We start from the raw sequence: 24,663 nt of genomic DNA on the forward strand, positions 1-24,663 counted from the left end.
GGTGATTTCATGAAAAGTGTTTGTTCAGGAAATTAAATGCTACTTCTACTTGTATGATTATTAACAGTCTTGTTTGCCCACACACCGCATCAAACACCTTTCAGGAACCATCTCATTTTTTCCTCGTGCCAACCCTTTGGGGTAGATACAGTTAGTATCTCCATTTTGCAAATGAAAAAATGAGGCCCAGAGGGGCTGAGTAATTTGCCCAAGGTCACTCAGCTTGTAAGTGATTGAGTTGTGCTAGAACCCAAGTCCCACTGAACACAGAGCTTATACTTTCAATACAACCCTGGGTTGTCCTGGAACATTTTAGTACGGAGGAGGAGCTGGAGCTGTTACTCCTTTTGAGAATAAAGGATATGGAGCCAGGGAATCAGTGTTCCAACTCTGGTAACCTAGGTTTCTAGCTCAGCCTGCCAGTTCCCAATCTTCACCTTTTGGCCTATCCACTTCATCACCAGCTCCAGATCTGCTAAGGTTTGTCAGCTCTGAACCTACCTGGCTCCCAGGTACCCACAGGACTGAACTTTATCAAATTCTCCAAGATGAATCCTCTTATTTCTAGGCTAATGGCTCTTAATGCCCTCCCACCCTCATTTTCTAACATTTTTCCATATTTTTCACTGTTTTACTACTTTATGCAAGAGCATTCGCTTGTTCAAAGTGTCAACGTGAAAAGATAATAGTAGTACCTACCTTTTAGGGTTGTTTGAGAATTATAACAGTTATGAACAATTTTAAAAGTAATAACAGTAAGAATATAAGCATTCTTGCCAAGGTTTGTTATGTAATTACTGTGTGCTAGGGAACTGTGCAAAGTATCATACTTATTATCTCATTGCATCTTAATACCAACCCTTTGAGTGGTGTCCTTATTGTTCTCTCCATTTTAGGGGTAACCACTTGGGGCATGGAGAGGTGAAATGACTTGCCCAAGATCAGAATTTAATATGTTTTGGATCTCAGGTTATGTGACCCTGGAACCCAAGCTCTTAGCTGTTTGTTTATGATGTCTTTTTAATTTATATAGCATGTCCCAAAATTCACGCAAGAAGTAATTTTGATAGAAAACACAGGTTTATAATTAGAAATTATAAATTTTTATTGATTCATAAAGTATATAGTATAGGGTTATGTATGGAATAGCACATCGGGTAAATGGCCTCCACGGCTTTGCTGGCACATACGCAAAGCTGTGGTCTTCATTGGTCTTCATCATCCCTGCTCCTGGGCCATAATTGGTACTTGGTAATGCTTATCAAATTGAAGGGATTGAAATAAAAGGGCAACAGATATTAGAATCTGATTCAATAAACCAAGTAAAATTAGGCTTTTATTTGTTGTTGTTGTTGTTAATGCTCACGCAAAATTCAAATCTTGCGTGAATTTCGGGACACCCTATATAAAGCAATAGGCACAGTGCATGATAGACATTGAGAACCTCATTCATTCTTTCAACAAATAATCATAGAGTCTTGGATACAACAGTGAATAAAACTGATAAAATCCTTACCTTTATACAGTTTACATTCCACTTAAAGGATGGGGGCACCCCCCAAAATAAGGTCAGTGCAATATGTTTGTTGGATGATGATAAGTAAAATCTATAATAATAAAAGTGTAATATGCAAATTGACTGAACGGCTGAACAGCGGAACAACCATCAGGATGACCATGCTATGACACCCACTGGTGCCAGGCCAGCCAAGGCAGGTGCAATGCAGTTGGTCAGGGGGCCCCGCCATCGCCCCATGATCGCCCTACAAAGGGAGGCCCAGGCGACCAGCCAGTGGGGAGATCAATTGGGGGGCTCCACTATCACCTCAAAGAGGGAGGCCCAGGCCACCTACCAGCGGGCTGTGGCGGGTGGGCAAGGCCTCCCTCTGCGGGGCAGTTGATTGCAGGGCTCCCAGACTACGAGAGGGTGCAGGCTGGGCTGAGGGACTGCCCCTGCTCCAGTGCACGATTTCATGCACCGGGCCTCTAGTGGAGAAATAAAGCCAGAACAGGAATTAGCAGTTGCTAGAGGTTGGTGTGAGGTATAATGAGACTCATTACGTGTGGGTAGTCACAATGGAGGTGAAACCTGCTCTTGTTATGTTGTAAGACCTGGAGTTGGTATAGTTCTTTTCTCTCTACCTTGGACTCCATTGTCACATCCCCCCTCCTTGGAATGTGAGGCAGCTTTAGAACAGGAAATTGGAATTCACTCACCTAAAGTCACACACAGCTTTTAATGTGAGTTTGGTGATTTAACATGTATTGGGCTTGGCTGCTGTGTACAGTACAGCCATGTAGATGTGTGTAAAGTTGGAACTGTAAACTCAGTTGCCTTTACACAGACCATCCTTCACTAGGCTTGCTGATTGTGTTAGTGCCACTTAAAATGTGCATTATTATGCATGAGGAAATGCAAGGTAGACGAGGTAGAAAATAGTCTATATTTGTTTCTCATGCTGGGTGAAGGCATCTTTTTATGCCCCAGAATAGTCAGCAGAACAAATGTAGAATGGCCTAAATGCCTGACCCCAAAGGCATTAGGGTAGGGTTTTAATTGAAGAAGTGAAGCATTTACCTATCATATTTAGGAGCAAGGTTTATAAGGCAAAGTTCACTCCTTTTACCTTTGGAGAATTCCTACACAAAAGGAGTCAAGACTTTTCTGTTATTCTTCTTTCTTTTCTTGGACACTTTGTAGAAAACCATCTATCATTTGGGGATTAGGGTGCAAGTAGGCAATGGTAACACTCGGGAGTCCTAACAGTTCCCTTTGGCCAATTGCTACTGCGGCTGTAGCAATTATTAGGAAGTCTATATCAGTTGTTGAGAAATGCCATGATGGCCCAAGAGGACCATATTCTTCGTTACATATGACACAGACTACTAGGTTTTTCCCTTTTTTCCCCAAAATTGTGTGCTTGAAGCCTCCATAGTGCCTGGGAAGTATAGCTATTGTGGTCTGCTTACTAGTAGTACCAGGAGAAACGGGAAGATTTAGACATTGTGTCCATATTTTTTGTTGTTGGAGGGAAGGTACAGAGAGCCTTTTCTATGTGCCACAAATTGGTAAAATAAGAAGAAACTGTAACTTGGTCTTTGGCTCAAATAACTTCAATCAGCAAATATTAATTGAACAACAATTACATGTATTATGCAGACCTATAGGGATGAGATGTTGAACAAAAGCTAACATGGTCCCTACACTCAGAATGTTTATAGTCTAATAGGGTAGCCAGAAATTAATTTAAAAAGTCATGTCTTTGATGCGTGCTCTCAACAAAATAGGTAAGTGCTGGAAGAACTTAGCAAGAATTGGCCCAGTTGGGAAGGCTGCAGACGATCTTGTTTAGACATTGATGATCAAATCGAGTTGTAATGGATGGGTAGGTGTTAACTAAGTAAAGGCAGAGATGGGGAGAGAGATGGGGGAGAGGAGTGTGTAGAAAGGCCCCGTAGCAAGGGAGAGAGGTCGATGTGGGGGGAGAAGAATGGATATGGCAGATAAGACTATAAAGATAGGACCAACCAAGGACTTCTGGGTTGTATGTAGGATCTTGGTCTTTATCACAAGTATGGTGGGCAACCACTGACAGGCCAGAGCAGAAGGGATATGATCTGTGTTTCATTAAGGCCCCTGTAGCATTTGAATGGAAATCAGACTGGAGGGGATGTGAGGGGACAAGGAAAGAGGGGGTTGGAGGACAGTCAAAAGCTTAGACAGCAAAACAAGCATATCATGGGTTACCATCCTGGGCAGCAGTAGGAAGCACCCGAAATGAGAATCAAGTACTTTAAGAATTAGAGAGGAGAGATACACCCTGTCTTGGTAGGGTTTATGGAAGAGTTGGATTCCTCTGGGTGGGATTTCATTGGGATGGGACTGAGTGAGAGAGAAGTCAGGGGCTAAAATCCAAAAGTGAGAGAGCCCAGGTAGTGACCAAAGAGTAACAAACAAGTGTCACTGTGATTGGAAAGACCAGGCAGGGGCTGCAAACACTGGTTTCCTTCTCCTAGTGAAACTCGGGGAGACAAGGCAGAACCTAATCCTTAAAGAACAGGAGTGCTGGCCAGGATCCGAGAGACCTGGATTGAGGAAAGAGGCAGGAGTGAGTTAGTGCACCTGTGCTACAAGCAGCTGTATAAGCAGCTGGCCTGGCCCAGACCTGACTTATTGCTGAGACCTGGAGCTATGGGTTCACAGGATCTGGATTCCACTGGTCAGAGAGTGAAAATCGGGCAAGAGAAGAGTGGCCTGGCCCAACTGGGGATGGGGCTAGTAACCTAAGAGGAATGAAGGACAGGCACCCTCTGAGTTTGAGGTAGGAGGCTTGTCAAAAAATGAGCACCCTTACCCAGAACACTTATTGAAGTTTATAGTTTATTGAAGGGGTGACAGGGATGGATTTCCAGCCAAACATACCAGAAGTGAGGCTGAAGATGGTTGGTGAAGCGAGCTTCCCACGTCTCCCCAGTTCTTCATGGGAGACATGCTTGAGTTGGTGGCATAGCCATGGTATTCTTATTGCCCAGGGTTAAGTGGACCAAGGTCTCACAAAAGCCAATTGGGGTCTTACCAAGCCTCTTAAATACACTGCCAAGTCAGTCTGAAAGGCTAGATCTCCTTATATGTAGGTCACAGTTGAATGTAGCCAGCCGCACGCCTGGCTCCAACAACTTGGCCCTGAGTACGCATTCTTACTGGGACACTAGTGCATCTTGTTATGTTGTTATACAGCCCACAGGTTACATAGTAATAACAGGGCACCTCACACGTGCAGCTCTTCCTCAGTGACCAAGCCGTGTACATTACCACCCACTGAAGGCTGCTGAGCAACAGAGCTTGCCCTGTGTGCCCAGGGCTGGCCACAGAGAGGGGGATCCCCTTACAAGCACTTTGAGACTTAACTGACTGGGAGAAATGAGATAGATGAATTAACACTGGTGCTACTGGTGATTATATTTGTTGCCATTTAATGTGCCCACACTATATGCTAGGTCATGTGGTACCTCATTTCATCTGTACAGTGACCTTTGCAATGGACATCATCATGCCTGTAATACAGAGGAGGAAACTTAACCTTAAGGAGTTTGCTTAGCTTGCCTGGAGTCCTACACGTAGTGAATGGGGGACCGGGACTGGAGAAGTTCACCTGAGCCAGAGCTAAGGAAGGACCCTGTGCTGCTTCAAGACCCTATCCTGCCATTGGTTGATGTGCTTGTTATAGGAAAATGTCGGGCATTCTCTTTCTCTCCTGGCAAACTCTGCCTCAGCTTCGTTCCCGAAGGGAACCCATGTAAAGGAGTGGACCTTCCCAGGTTCCTCAGGCAATCGTGGCAGGAAGTGAGCCCCCACCAAAATTTATAAACTCGTCCAACCATAGGTTCCATTGACGGTGTTTGCTGAACTCACCCCTTCACTCAGGACCCTTCAGACACAGCTGTTGGTCTTTAGTCTCCACAGTAAAGGCGATTCTCATTAAAAGGCATTCCCAGCAAAGGTAATGAGAGTTTTGCCCCTCTCCAAGGTGTGTGCACATTTTTAAGAAAACTATGCTTGAACCTATCCAAGCACCCGCTATCCAAAGATTCCCTATTTTCTCCTAAAAAAAAAAAAAAAATATATATATATATATATATATATATATATATATATATATATTGTAAAGCTGACTGCTTTCAAATAGGACTGACGATTGCCAAAGACTGAAATTCATTTCCTTGAACTTTATTTAACTGGGCCACAGAATCGTTCTGCGTGAATCATTTAAATTAATCGGAGGCATTATGGTATTCAGGGAAAAATTTTCACTCTAATTTCCAATTTCACAGTTTCTCAAGACCCTGCCCTGGGCGGTAACCCCAGAACTGTGTGCAGCTGAGGCAGCTGAGACACCCCATTCTGAGGTCTGGGGCTTGGGACTGACATAGAAGCAGAATTTATTCATTTTTCTTCCCTGGTCATTCAGTCGACTGGTTCACCAGTGAACCCTGGTTAAAGGAAAAAAAAAAAAAAAAGTCTGGGAAGAGTAAAAAGGCTGGAGTGGGAGGTGGAGGTTTCTGCATCCCAAGCGATAATTTACCCCAAACTGTGTTAGTGCCGGACGGACGCGACAGCTTGTATGAAAATTTCGGAGTCCCAGAGAGCAACAATAACAAAAATTAACAAATGGCAGGATGAGTAGCAGAAGGGAAGATCAAGCATATGCTGCTGGTTTGAAATGTAGTTTCATTAAAAATCTTTTCCGCTGCACCCGAGAACAATCTGTCCTTGCCAGATAACACATTGGACACCGAAAGGCTGTTCCCCTCCGCCTGCTTCCTTAGTTGTAAGCCAACCCTTTAAAAACAAGCACACAGCTGCTCGCAACAAAATAAATTTGCCAGCTTGTCTTTGAAGGTAAAATAACGAGGGGGGAGCCGGTGTGCTTCCACCACTTACCCGCCTGACACTGGGCTGTTTGTGTTCAGTCAACACCAATCAATAAACATCTGGTAGGATGAGCATTGGCGCCTCTTTAGGATTCATTATGCTTCATTAGAAATTGGTTTGTCTTCCAGGCTAGAAAAAAAAAAACAACAACCTCTTGTAATTAAAGAATAGTATCTGGTGCTCTCGTATTTCCCCCCCTAAAGACCTAAATTCTTTTAAGGCCATTATTTACAGTACATTTATCTGTATTTAAATGGAGCTACTTTTCCTTGAAAAGACCATCTGCTCATAAAGACCATCCTTTTTGTCCTCCCAGAGGTAAGCTCCCTCCCTCCGAGGACTGTGGTTCAATGAAAACCTATGGGACGCCAGGCAGGCCGAGGGCAGGCGGGAACCCGAAAAGCAGGGGTGGAAAGGGAAGGTGCAGTTTGCTGGAGGCAGATGGGCGTTTGAAACGGCAAGCTTTGGGAAATGGTTTCACCAAAGGGAGGTATGATATCCGAAATTCTCAAGGCTGGTTCACTTCAATGGCGCCTTTGCTGGGCTTATTCTAGATCATTTAGAGGCTCTGCAGTATCTGGCCTGCAGTCTGTTTTGTTACTTCTAAGAAAATGTCTTGCTTTTGAGGGGGCTGCCGGAAATATTAGTGTCAGTGCTGCAGCTGTGCTCATGTGCGTCGCCTTAAAGGCATGCGCGTAGCGTGTGCCTGCTGAGCAAAGTGTGCGCAGGTGAAATGAACAAACTGCAGCTGGTCTACACAAATATACAAATAAAGCATAAGGTAGCCGGTAATGGCCCCAAATTATACAACACATCGTTACTGTTCCCATTAGTTAAACATTTATTTAACCAGGGCTTTCGGGGGAACCGAAGAGCAAACAGGCTCTTGGAGAGAGCAGAGCACAGTGGAGGTCCGGGTGAAATTCACGCATTAGGATCAATAAAACATTAGCATCTGCTTTTCCACTTAACTCATAAGAGTCCCCAAATAGAGAGGCTTGGGCTGTTTTGTAGGAGTAAAGCTTTCTTTGAGAAACTCTCTTAGGGAATTTTGCCTGGAGGCAGCCCACCCATGCCAAGGAAGGGAACTTGATTAAATTTTATTCCCAAATAATGGGATGAAGGTTGGATTACAAACATTAGACATTCTCAAGCAACACAGTCTATATACATAGAGCAGGTAACATCCCTGTGGGTTTAGATAACAGGAAAACTTTCTGTAGTTGTTCATACACGTGGAGCATAATTACATGGAATAGAATGCATTTGAGCAAAAAGTTCCATGTGTGAGCAATACAGGAAACATGGGTTTCTCATACCATCTGGCAAACCTACTCTTTGTCTACATATTTCCCTGGGAATCATGGAAAGCTGCTTTCTTTCTTGGGTGCCATCTTCATGTTCACCCCCAGAAGGCTGAGTGTCACATGAATTCCGATGGCGGTCTTCAAGGCTCCCAAAAGCAGTGATGTAATTTTATCCACAAGTTCTAGGGTTCTCCTTCTGTGGACAACTTTACCTAAGGCAACGATTCCTCAGAGACCTCAAGTCAGCTCAACAGTTTTATCTGCAGGTTCTTTCCATTCATCCAGTCTGAAAACGCTTTAAACCGACATGTTCCTTGAGGTCTCATTCCCAGCCTGTCTTGGCTATCTGTTCTCTCAGCGACCAGTTCGATTTGCAATTTCTACCTTGATCATCCCTCTTGTCAGAGCAGAAAGGAGGAAATTAGAAGCTGATTCAACTTCTTTCCTGATAGCCTATGTGTATTTGTAGATAAAATGATTTTTAATATTTATAGGGAATTTTGAATATCAACTTTAACATAAATTTAGCTATAGTCACGGGTATTATGTGGGCTGGAAGTAGGATTTACTTAATCCTCTAAGTCCCTTTTAAGAATCACCTGAGCCCTGGCTGGTGTGGCTCAGTTGGTTAGAGTGTTGTTCCGAAACACCTAGGTTGTAGTTTTGATCCCTGTCAGGGCACATACAAGAAGCAACCGATGAATGTGGAACAACAAATGCATGCATCTCTCTCTCCCTTCTTCCCTCCACCCTCCCCCTCTTTCTCTTAATGCTAACCTATCCCTGGGGTTTAGGTACCAGCACCATCACAAGTTTATCCCTCTCTCTCTCATTCTCTTGTTGAGGGTGAAGAAACTTGGTCACTAATGGATATGTTAATGCAAGATCTTGGAGCATGTTATGTAGCAAGAGATTTTATTTTGTTGCTACAAGAGGACACAATTCTGCAAGAGAGAAAATAATTTAAGTTACACCAAAATGCTGTCATTTGTTAGATAATATCCTCTTACAGTAAATGTATGAAGCAAGCAAGGAGATATTTCTGTAGCTCTGTGAGATTTAGTAGTATGTAATTACATATATATATATATATATATATATGCATATGTCAGCTATATCTCCTTAATAGTGTCTATATTTTCTATAGATAGATACCCGTATTCCTATATTGCATTTTGTGCTGTGTTCTTCTAGACAATTTAAAGCATTAGAAATTTAGGAAGTAATGTTTAATGAAAATGCATGTTTATTTATGTCTGTCATAATGTAAGCATTGTTTTGCTAACTCTATGATTGACTTGCCTTAAAACCCTCCTATAGTTAGATGTCTCCTGGGATTTGAGGTTAATAGAACAGTGTCATAAGCCTTCTTTCTCCTCTGAGAGCATCATATGGCCCTGAATAAGACTTTTCACTCTAATAGATTTCGTCCTAATGTTAATTTGATTTATAGAGCTGGTGTTGAATTTCTTCCTTTCAAATTTATGGTCTAGTAGATTTCATGCTGAGCTTAAGATGCTGAGCCTAATGAAATTCACATTGGTGGCTTTATATGGATTTGTTTTGGTATGATATATAAGATTTAAAAGATAATAGCACTGAAAAATTATACATACACAATGTGCTGTTTTCTCCTTATGCACACTGAAATTAAGATTTATGTTTAGCATCATGTGATTAATTTTATAAATATGAAAATTCAGAACTCTAAGCTGATGACACTTTTAATTGGGAATAGGTAGAGATGTTTTTTTCCAAAATGTGCAGTATTTGAGCACTGCTATTTATCTGTTAAAATTTATTTTTTGGGCTTTGTTGGGTGGCATTTTATAAATAACTTACACATAAACATAAGAGAGACTTATTCTAATTGATCAAATCCTAGAAAAAAATCCTAAGTAGCCTTGTATGGGAAGCATAAACTCTTAGTTTTGCGCTACGGTCTGGAAGTGAGTTAAATTCCCATCACAAGGGGTAATGGATGTGAACATACTCTGTCACCTAATATCTGTTATACAGAAGTAATGAGCTAATGGATGATGAGTACTGGCCCCCCAGCCCATTGTCCATGAAGAATAGAACATGTGGACATGAATGGCATATCATAGCTGAAATACACCCACATTTTAAGCTAATTTCAAATGTTCTTTTTTCATGCCTCTGTGCCAAAGGAACTTTCCAGTCCAAAATCAATCTTAGTATAATGCATTTGAGCTTTTATCATGAATTTACATGCTGTTAGTAAAGAGCTTGAGCAAAAAAATTAAAGTTATTAAATACAAAATAACAAATTATTATGGGTAAGCTTATGTGCTGCTTTATATAAAAAATCATTCCATACAGACACTTGGCATGAAATAAATTGAAAATCTTAGTTGGTTGACGAGTTTTCCCCTTTTTAACCAGCTGTGCTTCTGTTGCATAAAAACAGCTTTACTGGGGTCTTTGCCAACAGACAGCAGACTATTATGAAAAATGTGACTGTTTAGTGACATGCATCTGTTTTGCAATTCACACCCAACATTTTAAATTGAGTTCTCTTAATTTGGTTGCCTATGTTGCTGTGAAAATTTCATTCATTTCTATGTTCGCAAGATATTTTAAAGACAAGCCATTTCCCCCAATTTGTAGTTCTGTTTTATGGAGAGAGAACTTATCTCAGAGTCCAACAGACCTGTCTGTGGAACTGGGATTTCGCCACTTACTCACTGAATAATCTTTGGGGAAAAACTTTCTTTTTCTGAACCTCAGTTAATCTTTAGGAATAAATGAGACTATAGATATGATAGTTTCTCTCATGCTACATGGGCACTTGAAATATGGTAAGTATACTCAACCAAGGTTAGTTCCTCCCTCCCCACTCTCAGGAAAGAAAAAAAAAAGGTGGGTAACTTTACTAATATGTAACCCATAGAATTTAGCCTGTGACTTTAAATTTGCATGAAATTTGAGGGATTTGACTCCATCTAGAACCAGAAAAGGAACACTGCCGATGCTGTTTCGCTTTTCCTGCCGTGCCTGGCTGTTACCGATACAGTATGTGCGGCGTGGAGTCCTGTGCAGAATGCAAAATGCTTGCTTAGTGTACATTAGAGGAATGGATGGTCCTGGTTGTTCTATGATTATTTTCTTTAATGTGCCCCTCATTCCACATATCATGTTTGTACGCTTGAATTGTTTTACGTTGGAATTTAAGATTTAAATAAAGTTTTCATGGGAAATGACATTATATTCAGAAAATAGCCACTGTTTTCTGTGTTTCCTTAAACTTCTTCAACGATGGAGAGGAAGGAGACTTTATAACCTTGCAGCCAACAAAGTTTCCTTAACAGCCCCCCTCCGCCATTATGCGCATGTCTTATTTCTTTCCTTGGGCCTTTTGATTTTCAGAACTTCGGACTGACACTTAGAGTTAGCTGAAATAAGTTAAACTTACCCTGAAGAATATTGGTAAATAGATTATGCTCTTTTTGGACTTGAGTCAACGTGAATGAAGTAGCTCTTTAAAAAGGGGGGAGGAGACAGGCGGCATCAGGCATTTTCCAGGAGCCCAGCTCCAGTTAACGGCATCTTTGCTCACAAACAGAGGCTGATTCTATTCACTACTGTAGTATCCTTACAAATGGTACCACCATATGGGTTGGCTTTTAGGAAGAAGCCTAAATGATGTAGTTCCTTTTGTTTCTGTTATAGTCAGGGCTGCTTCAATTAAGCAATTTGGTATAAAAAGTCTTTTTATAGAACATCTTTATGATATCACTTAAAATTTTTTTTTTCAAATTCATTACAGAGAGAAAGGGAGAGGGAGACAGGGATAGAAACACCAGTGATGAGAATCATTGATTGGCTGCCTCCTGCACACCCCTTACTGGGATCAAGCCTACAACCTGGGCATGTGCCTGACCGGCAATCAAACCGTGACCTCCTGGTTCATAAGTCTGCACTCACCACTGAGCCGGGCTATGATATCACTCTTTAAAATCTAATATAATTAATTATTTTGTAAAACAGTGCTTCTGTCGTGTGTTGAGAAGGATGGCTTGAGTGGTTGCATTAATACGTCCGCCATGTGCCAGACACTGGGCTAGACCTGGGGGAATTTAAAAAATGACACCACTACCTTGTCTCTCAGAAAGCTTATAGCCTAGCTTAGAAAAATGTGGAAAATTGAGCTCTAAGATAATATGAAAGGTATAATAGAGGGCTATGAGAACAATGAAATGATTTCCTTCTTTGTGGAAGCAGGTGTTGGCTAAATTTGAATGCTTAGTATTTAATAAGTAATTAAAACCATTACTTGGTACAGGTTTCGTATTTACGTGTCTCTAGGAGTTATTGCCAGTGGGGACTGCTTTATCTTTACATTTCCATAACTGCCTATTAGCTCTAGCTATAAATCAATCAAGCAAAAAGCCTGAAGAGGGGGAAAATGGCTCTAATAGCTAGTGTGTCCTAACATCTTTGAATCTTCCAATTAGCCATGGTAAATTTAATCTAAATTCTAAAACTGAGCATGGGAGATTCCTGTAGGCATCACATTCTGGGCCCACCACTTTCAAACATGTTGGCGTTTGTGATGTGAAAGCATCAAGAATCATCCTGAAGTCTCAGACAGTTCCTCTCAATGCACTGTCAGTGAGAGGATTTGATCGGCTGCTTGCTGAGTTAGCTGTCAGGAGGATTTGCCTACTTGGAGTCTCACCTGGTTGTTCTGAAGGCTAGTGATTGATCCTCTCTCCCCTCATTTTACAAGATCTGGAGTAGTTATAAGGATATACAGTATAACACTGATGTACAAAACAACTTTTAAAAATAAAATCAAGAGACAAATAAAAGAAAGCAAGGTTCTATTGAAGTGGGAGAGAAAGAAAGATGCAGACACTCCTAACAAAAGGGGAAGAAGTGGATTAGAAGATTTTAGTGACTGAGAAGCCTGTTTGGTCCAGTTTTTCATGAAAATTATTTTTCATAGTATCCCTTCTCTATATGTCCCCCAAGGCCTCAACAATCCTCTCTCTCTACAGTTGACTCTCAAGTTAATATCTCCATCCCAGATTTCTCTCTCACTCTTAACCTGTATACCCTAACTGCCTATGAGGCCTCTCCACTAGGGTGCCTAAAAGTTACCTCAAAGCCATGAGACCACCTTCCTGAGTGTTTTTTATCAGTGAATTGTACAACCTAATGGGTCAGGTAAGAAAACTAGGAATTATCCTTGATTCCTTCTGCTTCCTTATCTTCCAACATCCAATTCATCAGTAACTTCTTTAGATTTTACCTCATTGTGGTTCCATTTCTCCTTATCACCACTGCCAATACCTCAGGGAAGCTACGGACTTTTCTTATCTGAACCACTAAGCGGCCTCTTCGCTGGTGGCTGTGTGTCCATTCTGGCTCTACCATGTTTTCCCTGTTAATTATGCTCCTAATGTCTGGTTGATTGTGGAGAAGCACAGTTGCCATCCCCCTTCCCTTCTTCTCACTAAGCCTTCCTAGCTGCCTCACTAGGCTTTTCTCATATCATTCTTTCCCTCAATGATTGGTTCTAGCCACACCGGCCATCAGCTCTTCGGACACTTCGTGTCTTTCCTTCCCTGGACACTTCGTGCCCATTTCCCCACCTACCTTCCATTAATGTTGGTTTGCCCTTCAGTTTTCATCTCAGATCTCATTACCTTAAACGTGCCTTCCAGGCTAAGTGAGTCTCCTTTATCATGGACTCCTACCATGCTGTATTCCTTTCCTTTATAACACGATCTCAATTTGTGATTACATAGTCATGCCATTGATTAATGTCTGCTCTGAACTCTGGGAGGTCAAGTGCTTTCTCTGTTTTGTTCACCACTCTGTCCCAGCACCAAGTACTGTGATATGTATGTGGTAAATAGCTACTAAAACAAGAATTAATAGATAGATGGATGAGTGGATGGATGGATGAATAATCCAAATTACATCTTGTGAGATCTTTCACCTCTCCCAGTATTGCCAAGCATTTCATATGTTGAGTTGAAACCCTGTATCCCAAATTACTAAGAACATGGGTTTCAAGCCAGAATGCTTCTGTTAGAATCCTCTACTTACACGTTACCTACCCTCCGTGAACCTTATTTTTTTTAATAAAATAGAGACAATAATGTCTCATAGATTTAGTGGATGAAAGAATTAAAGGAAACAGTCTGTGCTATGTGTCTTGGCACTTAGTGGGAAGCCATCAAATGGTAGCCACAGCGATGACTGAAAAGCACCACAGAAGCAGAGAGGGAATTTGGTGGCTTTGGGGGTGATGATGACTATCACTGTCCTATGGCACAGAGAGCAGAACATGGAACCATCGTCACTGCAGTGCTCTCTGACTGTGTAATTCCGCATGCAAGGATGGCTTTATGATGGTGCCATGTCTGTCTGCTTCCTGCCAGAGGAGAGGACCCTGGGCGTCAATCACAGATTCCTGTCTCTGGCATTTACCTTATCTTGTCTAATTATTTGAATGACAGCACTCTGGTACTGCTTTTTAATGCACTTACCAAAGCCACACACAATTCAAATGACACTAAGTAGAGAGGAGAGGTGGCTGTTTTGAGTCCTCAGACTGAAAGCTGGTACAGACTAGTTTCTTGATGTAACCACAGGAGTAAATTGGTAATCTCAGGAGATTCTGACCTATTCATCCCAACCACAAGAGCAAGAGGGAGGGAAGCGAACAAAAGAGGTGAGGGGCATGGAAGGTTAGCACTGGTAGGGACTTTGGAGACACCTGTTTCAGGGTAGAAAATGTAGAGCAAATATCTCCTCTCCATTTCACACCATGGTCGGCATCACTTTCAACCAGGCACCTTTTTCGTGTCCAGCTGAGACGTCTCAATACGGCCCTCCAGGTAGTAGCTGCTAGTTGAATGGATCTGACACTGGGAACAAAACCTCCTTGCTGTTCTTGATTTTGTTTTTCTCTCCTTATTTATATGAGATACGGAATTACAATCCTCCACTATATTTTCTCTCCAGTAGAAAATCAGCCTCTAAGAGATTTTCTTTCAGAGGAGAAATCACCCACCTTTTCTCACACAGTCTGTGAAATCTCACTGTAGAATGATCAACTTCGCGATTCTTCAGTCCTTGTAAAGGGACCATGTGTTTTTTGTTCAAGGCCTGTTAAAAGAATCAAATGCATGCTGTTTCCTTCTCTGAGTCGATTACTTGCTGAATTAGATGTGTTCACATGAAGCTCTATTTCAAGAGAATGCCACACCAGAAACAGTGCCACTGCTCAAACAGTTCCAGGTCTTGCAACTTTGTCATGATTTCAGATACTTCCTCCTTTCCAGAACTTTCCTCTGGCAGACACATCTCCCAGCTACAGAAGGGGTTTATTCTGAAGGCATTTTGGTAGATGTGAATCATATGGTTCCCTATGCTGTCTAATTTGAGATCCTAAGATGGTATATGGTGTGGTCACTTTCAGTGAAAAAATTTAATGTTTAGGTTCACATATATCTCACTTGTCTATACCCAGACACACCAACATGCAATCTTGTTTAAGGACATATTTATAAAAACAATGGGGCCAATAGTTTAGAAGTACAATATTCTGCCCATTAGTTCTAGTTTTGCTCTCATGTCTCAGAAATGCACGCTTCCTGAGTATAAAAGGCCTACTCTTCAATGCTATATACCCAGGGGTCTGTCATAAAAACAGTCACGTTGCACCATCTACACATTAGTAAACAGAGAGCGGTCCTAAAGGAGTATTTGCTTGCTCACAAAGGAAGGTCTCAGATCTTCATAGCTAATGACATTCTACTTCAGGGTCACAGCTGAGAAGCACTAAGTGTCGCTGAGGCTTGCCTCTGTCCCTCGGGCACTGTGCATGAGGGGAATTTGCAGCGGAGTATTATTACATTCATTGTCATTATTTCAGGAGCAGGAGTCAACCTGTGTGGCAGACTTACTTGCATTGGAACCTGGGCTGGCATGTTCATCTGTTCACTCACCAACTTAGCGAGTGTTGACTGACTGTGTTAGTTTGCTAGGGCAGACATAACACAATTCAGACCGGGCGGCTTAAACAACAGAAATGTATTTCCTCACAGTTCTGGAGGCTAGAAGTCCAAGATCAAGGTGTTGGCAGGTTTGGTTTCTCCTGAAGCCTCTCTCCTTGGCCTGCAGGTGGACACCTTCTTGTAGCCTCACATGCTCTTTTCTGTGCACATGCTCTGGGTGTCTCTGTGTGTGTCTGAACTTTTCTTCTTATGAGAACAGCTTCACATTGGATTCTGCCTCTATCTCTAAATACAGACACATGCAGAGGTCCTTCGAGTTAGAACTTCAACATGTGAATCTGGGGGGGTGGGGGTTGGTGGGGGAGGGAAAGACACAGTCCAGCCACAACACCGAGTGCCAACACGGATTTTCAGAACTTTGAACTAACGCTTAGAATTAGCTGAAATAAATTAAACTTACCCTGAAGAATAATGGTTTACTGTAAATAGATTATGCTCTTTTTGGATTTGAGTAAACGTGAATGAAGTAGCTCTTTAAGAAGGGGGGAGGGGACAGGCAGCATCAGGCACAACACGGCGCCTGGCACAGGACCTGTACCGCAGGCTCCGAGGGCCAGAGGAGACACATATGTGTTTCCTGTCCTGTGAGGCTTGGAGTATAGTGTGAGACAGAGTGGACAGTGAGCCTCAAAATAAATGTTTGATGACTAAGATTATTCTGTGAAAACAGAATGGATATAAACTGAGAGACAGAGTAAGGGCTTTTTAAGGAGTAGCATTTATACCTGAAACTAATATAAAATAATATGAATGTCAAGTGTAATTTAAAAATAATGTCAACTGTGCCCTGACCAGTGTGGCTTATTTGTTTGTACATCATCCTGTACACCAAAAGGTTGCAGGTTCGATTTCCAGTCAGGGCACATACCCAGGTTGTGGGTTCAGTCCCCAGTCAGGGCACATACAGGAGCCAATGGATTGATCAATGTTTCTCTCTCTCTCTTCCTCTCTTTTGCTCTCTCTCAAATCAATGTAAAAAATACAAAACAAAACAAACAAACAAAAAAAAACACATGTACATGTCCTCAGGTAAGGGTTAAAAAATGTTAAAAAATAAAAAATAAAGCAATATACAGAAGAATAGCAGAAATAAAAGTAGCATTTAAGCTAAAAGCTGAAGGATAATAGTGATATTTTAAGATAACAAGTAGCATGTATTCTATGTTTTATATGTGCTGGGTACTGTTGTCAGTGTTTTACATATTTTATATTTACAACCCTATGAGATAGACATTGTTATTGCCCCCATTTTACAGATGGTGAAACTAAGGCACAGAGACACTAAGGAGCCTATCCTTAGTCACACAACCAGTAAGACAGTTTGACTCCAGAGCTGGGCTCTTAACCATGAGGTTAAGGAAGAAGAATTAATTGGTTAAGGAAAGGATGACCCCTGTGAAGGCCCTGACTCAAGAAAGAGCATGATTTATTCTAGGAATAGATAATAGGCAAATAGGAACATGGAGAAAAGACTAAAGAGGAGAATAGTGCTGGGACAGGTTTGGGAGTAGATCCTGGAGAGCTTTAAAGACATAGTTCAGGTTTGGTCCTTTATTCTAAGAGCAACAGGAGGCAGTGAAAGGCATAACACAAGAGAACACTAGTATCTGTATTCATTTGTTGCAAGTCACACTAGCTGCCGTGTGGAGAACTGACTGTAGAGGTGCGAGGTGGAGTCAGGAGGCCCCTTAGGAGGTGCTTGCAGCCATCACGAAGAGAGACAGTGGAGGGGGACAGGAAGAAAAGCACACAGGGCTAGCATACTTTGGAAATAAGATCCTTAGGACTGAGTGACAGATGGTGGGAGGGGGGCAGCGGAGGGGCCATGGATGACTCTGAGGTTCTGGCTGGAGCCATGGGCAAGTAGAGGTACTATTTATCAAGATGGGGAAGAACCATGTTTGCAGATGGGACAGTGGAGAGTTCCGATTTTGCTATGTGGGCTTGAAACTTTTCTATGACATTTACACAGAGACCTCAAGTAGATAGTCAAGCCTTTGAGTATGCAGATCAGGGAAGTAGAGGCTGTAAAAATGTTTTTCACCAGCACCTAGATGATATTTAAAGCAATGGGACTGAAGGGGATCAACTAGGAAAAGGGTGTTTTTGGAGAAGGTGAGAGGATATAGTGGTTCTCCAACATTTAGAATTCAGGTAGCAAAGGAGCCAGCTAAGGAGACAGGATTATCCAGAGAGGAAGAGTAGTGCAGGAAAGAAGGTCATCCTAGGTCCTTTGGAAGGAGGTGTGTGTGTGGAGGGGTGGATCTGGGGGTGGGGGGTTTATAGAAAGTTGTCAGACATGCTAACCAGAGATCTAGTGTGATGGGGACCAAAAGTGTCCTTTGAATTTGGGAACCTGAGGGTCACTGGTGACCTTGGGTAGAGCTGTTTTGGTACCTGATCGCACCGAATCTTTACAACCACTCTGTCCTATGGCTAGTATTATTCATCCTACACCACAGATGAGAAGCGCGGGACTCAGACTAGGGGGACCTAGCCATGATCACCCGGTAAGTAACCCAGCTCAGCTTATAAGCCTGAAGCTGGTGACTCCGGGTCTGAATTCTTCTCATTTTGCTCTCCTAATTATATGGATACAAAAAAGTAGCAAATAACAACACCAATTTTGTTTGAATTCCTTAAATTCAGATGACACCACTGTCATGTTGAAATTCAAAGTCATTGCCTTTGAAAACAGTTCTGAGTTCTCATTTCATTTCTGGACCTAGCATGTAACATTGGAGCCCTGGTTTCCTCATTTTTAAAAGAAAGGAATTGAAATAGACCAGTGATGGCGAACCTTTTGAGCTCGGCATGTAAGCATTTTGAAAAACCCTAACTTAACTCTGGTGCCGTGTCACATATAGAAATTTTTTGATATTTGCAACCATAGTAAAACAAAGATTTATATTTTTGATATTTATTTTATATATTTAAATGCCATTTAACAAAGAAAAATCAACCAAAAAAATGAGTTCGCGTGTCACCTCTGACACGCGTGTCATAGGTTTGCCATCACTGAAATAGACCATTTCCAAAGTCCCTCCTAGAATTCTACAACTTCTAATGGAATAAACTTCCAAAAACAAGCCCTGAGATGCCTCTGCTTCTCAATGCCACCCTGGCCTTGAGTTCATGTTCAACTTGAACACGTTCGACATACACTCACTTAGTAAAATTTTACTGGATGTGCCTACCACGGGCCAACACTCAGCTTTCTAGGTATTTGCTCCGGCTGTTCCTCAGCTCGGAGTGCCGTTTAGTTCTAGCTCCTTTGGGTCTCAGATCTGAGATCTTCCAGGAGAGCAGTCTTACTCCTGCCCCTTCAGCACGTCCACCATGTTCCTTTGATGAGGTGTGTGTGTTGTCCCCTGAATTGTTTGTGGCCAAAGCACAAAAGCCATGATTGTTCCTGCACTGCACCTCATTAAGAAGCCCAGCACATGCTTTTCTCAAGTGGTGTTTGTTGAGTCATTTGTGCGTGAGGGAAGCCGTGTTGAGTTCTGGAAGCCCTGGGCCTCTCACAGGAGCCGGCGGGCCAGCTGGAATCAGGCCTGTATTTTAACAGAGAGGCACAAACACACATTTGGAGAAAACACAACACAGAACAAGGGAAACAAAACCTCTAAATGTGCTGAGTTCCCTCCCTGATTACTGAGGCGGGAATGAATTACGGACGAAGGCTTCTTGGTTTCTGATTTGTTTTAGGTGTTTGGTTTCTCTCTGTTCCTCTCATCTCCACTATTCAAATTCAAGTGCTCTTTTGTTTGGTTGGAGTTTAAGAGCGAATACTACAGTTTCACAAAGACCTCCCATTTGGGCACAAAGGAAGGTAAAAGGGCAGCCTCTGCTTCTGCAGTGTGGCCTTAAAAGCTGAGGCAGGACACGCCTTTAACTCATACACCTTGGCTCATGCCATGGGTGCCAGCGCCTCACAATGTGAAGTACATGAGTGGGTGCCAGGGAAACACCCGGACACCAGGATGTTGCTTGCTGGAAGACCCCTGGGAAGACTTTATGAAAGGCGGCACATGAACTTGATCCAAAGAATGCAGACAGTGGCAGAGGAGCTACCAGGATTGGAAAGGTTCGGAATGCTTGGCCTCAGCGGTGGCTTTCAAATTCGGTTTGGCCTGTGCAGGGTGTTGAGGAGGAGACTGAGCATGGTACTGAGCCCTCTATCCTGATGCCCACCCCCCGCCCCCAAGTTCCACACTATTCCATTGTATATATGGAGATTCCTTCCCTATGCATTTTTGCTTGGGGGAGTTTAGGGGAGGGAGTGCCTTGCTAAGAATATGTTTGCAAATGCCTGGGGCAGGGTGTGCAGTCCATGTGGCCCTGCAGGCGAGGGGAGGGCTGGCACACCCAGTGAGGCCAGGCTGCAGAGGGCTTTCTAGGTAATGCTGAGGAATTAGACAGGGCCCTGCCACCTCAGAGCCCATGAGGGTGTGAGGAGGGGAGAGGATGGGAGGGGACTGTGGCACTGAATCCTATGCAGTGAATAGATCTGAAATCAATCAACTCTAAGTGCTTGGCAGAGAGCTACAACTGAGAAATGTGCGCACAGGGAGACATTCACACAGAGGGGTACATATGCACACATACCCAATGCACACACCTAGACAGAGAGTTACACACACAGAGAGAGACCTCAAAACTGAGAGAGGCACACACATAGAGAGCAGAGATGGACACAGGGAAAGACATAAAGACCCGGGAAGAGGGGATATGCAGAGACTCACGCCAGATGCACACACACCCAGCGGCTCCCAGAGAGAGACAAGGCGGTGCACAGGAGAGACACAGAAACAGACACGCGGCAGACTCTGACCTCACTGCCGGCTTTACTGGTGCCCACAGGGCTCTCACGCTCCGGGCCACTAGCTGACCACCTTCCTTGGGCAGCCAGGGCCAGGCCCAGGACAGCTGGGTGAAGCCCCTGTGTGGAAATCATTCAAATTAGCCAGTTCTAGATCCGTTTCCCTGCCTGATCCATTTCTTTCCACAGAAACCACATAAAGGCCCTTGACCATGGTTCACGGCCCTTCCCCCTCCTGACCGATGCCAGTTCTTCCCCTGTGCCCTCCCATGACGTAGCATAAACCTCTCCCCCGTCCTTAACATCTGAGAGCATAACAGACTGTCTTCAATGGCATTCATCTTCCGATCTGTTGGCCTCTCCATACGTAAATAAAAGCAAAACCCATAATGTGAAACACTGTCAGATGTAGCAGCGAAGTAAAGGGCAGAGAACTGCACTGCATGGACAAGCAATCTAGGAACTTCCAGGCGAGGTGGTGGGGCCAGCCATTCGCAGTAACTGTTGATTCCCAGGATGAGATTGGGACCAGGGGGATGGAGTCTGTAAGAATGGCCTCCATGAGGGCCTTTAGGGAAGGCAGCTGGAGGCCTTGGGTGATGTCATCGAGGCTGCACACTGGTTCACATACCCAATGGCAAGAGTTTAGCGGAAGGGACTGTTGAGGGAAGGTTTTAGATTAGTGTCCTCAGGGACTTTGGAGGCAGGGGAAGTCCAGGCCTGCGTCTCAGCTTTGAGGTGAAGGTTGTGGTTAGGGGGAAGTGATGCAGGAGAGGAGGCCGGCCGGGAAGGGCGATACTACTGGGGACAGTGGTTGAAGGGGCTTTTCCGGGAGATAGTGCTTGTTGATCCTAGGATGGAGGGAGGCAGAGAGCTCGGTGGCTATTGGTGGGGCTGGTGGCGTGGGGGAGGCCTGTCTGGGGCACAGGAACCCTAAAGTTGTGATGGGAACTTAGACATGATGTGCAATAGGAAGTCACCTCCCTAAGATGAGAGGTGGTAGGTCTGATGTCTCTTTTCAGGACTGGGGTCTAGAGGTTGCTGAAGGTCATAGGGACCTCAGGTGGATGAGGCATTGCAAGCTGATGCCAGTGTTGTCTTCAGAGTTCCTTGTCTGGGGGGAGGACACTCAGCAGAAAGTGCTAACATATATTTTCTTTCCCCATTTTATCATCAGTTTTTGTTTGTTTGTTTTTCTTTTGGAAGCAGTAGTTGTGGCTGTGAAGGTTGTCAACTTGATGACTTAGGGGGTCAGTGAGATGTCAGGGTTCCTTCTCAGTAGCAAGCCACGGAGTCCTGGAGGCCACAGAGCACAGAACAGCCACCTCGATGGCTCAGTGGTCTTTCTGTGCTGTGAGCCCCACTGAGTGCACACTGGTCCCTGAGAAGGGAGCAGCATCCCCTGGGATGGGCAGGGTTGGGATTGGCGGCTGCCACCACCACTTCTTCCCTGGCAAGTCCCTTAATCTCCCTACGCCTTGCCTTGCTGGGCTCACCTGTGAGCCACGGGGAATCAATACTCAGAGGATGGCGCTGAGATGTGAAGCTCACATGGTGTCAAACTCTTAATGCAAAGCCTGGCACACAGCAAGGGCTCCCACTGTTCCTGTTTCTGTGTTGAACCATATGAAAGTGGTTGGGTCAAGGCCCTGGCTGGGTTGCTTAGTTGGTTAGAGCATCGTCCAGATACATCAAGGTTCTGGATTCGATCCCCGGTCTAGGGCACATATAAGAATCAACCATGAGCTGAAACCGGTTTGGCTCAGTGGATAGAGCGTCGGCCTGTGGACTGAAAGGTCCCGGGTTCGATTCCGGTCAAGGACATGTACTTGGCTTGCGGGCACATCCCCAGTAGGAGATGTGCAAGAGGCAGCTGATTGATGTTTCCCTCTCATCGATGTTTCTAACTCTCTCTCTCCCTTCCTCTCTGTAAAAAATCAATAAAATATATTTTTAAAAAAAAGAATCAACCATGAGTGCATAAATAAGTGGAACAACAAATTGATGTGTTTTTTTCCCCTCTCTCTCACTAACTCTCTCCCTCAAAAAATTACATAAAATTACATAATTATATATATATAATTTATATGTAAACATATATGTATATATATATAAATTATATATATAATTATATATAAATTATATGTATATAATATATAATTATATATATTTTTATATAATTTATATATAATTTTTATATAGTTATATATATAAATTATATATAAATTATATGTATATAAATTATATGTATATAAATTATATGTATATAAATTATATGTATATAAATTATATGTAAATATATATATATATATATATATATATATATATATATGAGAGTGGGTTGGGTCAGAACAACAAATGGTGGTCATGTCATGTCGCTCAGCCTAACATTATTACTCTCAGCACTGCTATTTCCTGTCTGAAGTTGTCTCACTTCTGGGCCGCAGAATCCTGAGAGCTATGGAGAACTCAGCGTGAGGACAGTGGTTGTCAATGTTAGAATAAAAAGTGTTTGCCAGAGTTATGTGGACTGAAAGGAAGATTTTGCCCAGTACCCGAGAGGTCTGTCCTGGAGGGAATAATGCGTGTTCCCCTCCTGGGGCCTGCAGTGAACTCACCTGAGGTCAGAGCAGAGAGACAAGACAGAGCCATTGAGTTTGCTGCTCCCTGTTCTGGGGGTGGGTAGCAGGGGGTGTGGAAAAGGAAGCAAGTTCTGGGTTGTAGTAAGTACTGGGAAGAAACTGAAAGAGATGATGTATAAGCAAGGTGAATGACACTTTTGATTGGAGGGTGGGTCAGGGGAAGACTTTGCTGTAGAAAAGGCATTTGCAAATGTGGAATTCCTGCAGCCAGAATGTGCCTGGGTTTGTGGGGAAGGGAGGAAGGTCAGGGTGGCTGGCATATATGAACAGGGAGAGGAAGACCCACTGGGAGAGGAGGTCGGGAGGGAGGTGGGAGCAGATCACAAAGAGCTTCTCTGAATTCAATTGTTTTTTTTCCTGCCATGTAAAACCCAAATAGTCAAGTCCACTTACTGGCTTCAGTGATAATTCTTGTATTTTATATGGTGCCTTTCCTTTAACAAAGCAATTTGCCCCTGTGATTGCATGTGATCCTTAGAACATCCATGGCGGCGGGAGGGCAGAGGGAGGAGGAGGAAGGGCTCCATCCCTGTGTTCACTTTACAGCCAGTGAGGATGCTGCAGAGAGAAATGCTCTCAGGTCTCCTGCCTGCACTCCTGCCTCCACTTCCCCTGTGACCTGGTCTTCCGTGGAGCTTTACTTCCTTTGGAAGAAAGACTGTAAATGTGCAGGTACCTCATTGTTAATTATGCATTGTTGTGATTTGCAAGGAGGGTAGGTACCTGTTTAATTCAAGTCACTCCCTGCATTCCCCTCCACAACTCTCATTAGTTACATGTAAGGCTTGAACTAGGTTAGAGGTGCTAAACAACCGCCTGTGTATTGAATGTGATGTTCATATGGAAACACAGCTCACAGATCACAAGTTCTGAAATGCATGTGCGTTTAGCCAAATGTGAGTCGCACGTTGGCATAAATATTCCTCAATAAATGGCAGCGTGTCACACTGTTCAGCTAGAAGTGCGGGAGCCAAGAAGAAATCACTGACACATCCGAATGTGTGTATTTCTTCTTATAATTAGTTCTCTTTTCCAGGGTATTAAGTTACTTACATCTATCTCAAGCCTCTGTATCCATGGTAACCATGGTTCTTGCTTTGGGCTAAAGTCTTATAGTAACTGAATGAAAGCCCAGATATCATTGATTCAGTAACGTGGTGGACATTGATGGGATGCCAGGTAGGGGCCCAACTCATGCAAGACACCGGGGAAGATAGGCAGGGCTTCTGCTTAGAGCAGTGGTTCTCAACCTGTGGGTCGCGACCCCTTTGGCGGTCGAATGACCCTTTCACAGGGGTCGCGCCTAAGACCATCCTGCATATCAGATATTTACATTACAATTCATAACAGTAGCAACATTACAGTTATGAAGTAGCAACGAAAATAATTTTATGGTTGGGTC

At 43.2% G+C, this 24,663-nt stretch overlaps 1 protein-coding gene across 1 annotated transcript in view; it reads left to right on the forward strand.

Annotated features, from left to right (window-relative positions):
• The window catches only part of FHIT (fragile histidine triad diadenosine triphosphatase), a 951,724-nt gene that overhangs the window by 743,097 nt on the left and 183,964 nt on the right, over positions 1 to 24,663 (forward strand). The window lies entirely within an intron of this gene.

Source organism: Myotis nattereri (genome assembly GCF_964212035.1).
Source record: "Myotis nattereri genome assembly, chromosome: 14".
NCBI classification, from domain to species: Eukaryota; Metazoa; Chordata; class Mammalia; order Chiroptera; family Vespertilionidae; genus Myotis; species Myotis nattereri.